We start from the raw sequence: 2,361 nt of genomic DNA, 5'->3' as shown, positions 1-2,361 counted from the left end.
GGTTAGATGGGCCTTAATTTATGTCTAATTTGGAGGCCCATCATACTCACCTGATGAAAGTGTTGCCTATCCTCTGAGAAACTTAGTGACCTAATTGTGCCTCATTCATGGCCCCGTTTCCTCCTTAACATCCCAAGATACCTCAAAAGGAATTTCGGCATGTCTTCTCTTGCTCCCTTCTCTTCATCTTCTTCTCGAACTCCTTCTTTTGTAGATCCATCCTTTTCTCCAAGTTCTAATTAGGCTTGTGCTTGTGTCTTAAGAAATGTCACCCTATTAATATTCATAATGGTCTCACATGATACAATTTTTTAACATTCCCCATAATATATGTGATAATTAACATCCTCAACCAGTTTGTGGACTCTCTTTAATTGAAACCACCCCTCATGATTGTCACTGTGATTTTCCAAAGTTTGGCAAAACCAATACTCTCAATTTGCTACAAGGGTAAAAGAGTAATTTTATCCACACTGGTTATAAGAAAGAAAAATTTGAACTTTACTAAAAAAAAAATCCATTTCCTTTCTTATCTTTCTTAACTCAAAAGAAACATTCTCATTCATTTTTTCATTCTCAAAAAGTTATCAGAATTTTGGTTGAAGGAATAAGAGTTCTTGCAAGTTTTTTGTCCATAGATGGAAGAGAAAAATGTGTACTTTCCCTTCTCTAAGATGTACCTCTTGAAATTTAGGGTAAATTTTCTCAAAATCAAGCTTTTAGCAATTCTCTAGACTTTCCTATAACACACTATCTTCTCCTATATAAAATTTGTTTCTCTTGCATCGGCCCTGTTTCTCCTTTAGCATGGCAATTTGTGCTTTGAGGTGCTTAGTTGGGGCTACTATAGTGGTTGGCCTTTTGATGGATGTCAAAGTTTAATTCCCCCTTGGTTGAAACATTCCCCCCAATGCCTCCTATTGATGTCTCCTTAACTTATTTGAAAGGAATTTCCAAAAATTTTCTTTGAATATGATAGGGTGTAGAGGTAGAGATAGTGTGGTTAATTTTTGGTCAGAGAAAGAGAAGAATGATACCCCCTATCTCAGTGAAATACTTCCTCTTCCTTGCCCCTCTTATATAAGAAAACAATTTTTCCAAAGGAGTTTACCTCTTCAGGTTTTTACTACATGATGCATGTACTATGAAATTATATGGAAAGTGAGGAGGAAGGATGCTACTTAACTGGTTGAGGGTGACTGATACTATTAACCATCCTAAGTTTATAGAACCTCATCTCTTATGCATTGACAACAAATTTAAAACCATAACATGCTTAAGAGAAGAGGTGAAGAATATTGCATAACTCTACCTACCTATGATGCCAATTTGCTAGAGATGATAGCATGTTGGAGCTGGACTTCATAATATGATGATCTTTAAGGTGTTGGTTTCCTTTGTTTTCTTGTGCACACATTTTCTTAGCTTGATGATCCTTCAAATGATAAAATTGTTTTGTGTGCAAGTTTCTTCCTAGTGTCCCATCTGCCGCTGGTGGAGTGGATGGACTACTTCCTAAGGAGTATGTGTCCCTTCTCAACTTCAGAAATGGCTTCATAATGCTCAAGGTGGCTGAATATTCTACTTTGTGGGTGGAAAGAATTGATGCTGAGTTCTGTTGTAACTGTAAATGATCCTATAGGAGGAATCCTTTTCCTGTAGCAGCCATTTAATTCATCTTTGAGACCTCATTATTGAATGTCGGATTTCTAGAAAGTTGTAGGAGGTATTAGCACAAAGTTAAAATCATCAAGAGGTGGTGTAGGTGGTGGAAAAGTTGATGACCAATATTTTTCCTATTTTTTTCAGGTAAGGAAGAGTGGAATTTGAAGATGAATCTTGGCTTAATGGAGTGAATGAGTGATGAAAGTGGGGTTGGATAATCTATCTCAACCTAACTTAAATAAGACATGACCTTTTGAACCTTTCCTCCAATTAGATCTGCCTCCTGCAGGATTTAGGGCTTCTCCTATAGCATTTCAGGCTGCACTTGTAGCATTTGACGATAATCTCCTGTAGTAGAATTGTTTCCTCCATATCTATAAAACTGTAGAATAGATTGACCTAAATGTTTTTGAGCATGATTCCATCATCCTTATGCACCTCCCCATAAAAATATTGGTCAATGGATGCATGATTATATATAAAAATTAAAAATGGTTTTAGGTGATGGAGGATGGTTTCTCGAAGAGTGTGCACTAGAATTTTCTGAAATTTCTTAAGCATGTTACCATCATCCATATTCATCTCCCCATGACATAACATGGCCAATGGATCCACAGCTTTTAACATATGGTAAAAAAAAAAATCTGCTTTATGCATTTTGGCCTCCTCTAGCAAAACAAAGCCCTCTTGTAGCAT

Source organism: Pinus tabuliformis, chromosome 1_2, assembly GCF_031772625.1.
Source record: "Pinus tabuliformis cultivar Carrire ecotype Pingquan chromosome 1_2, CPIR1, whole genome shotgun sequence".
Classification (NCBI taxonomy): Eukaryota; Viridiplantae; Streptophyta; class Pinopsida; order Pinales; family Pinaceae; genus Pinus; species Pinus tabuliformis.
Note: the sequence above shows the minus strand (reverse complement) of the source record.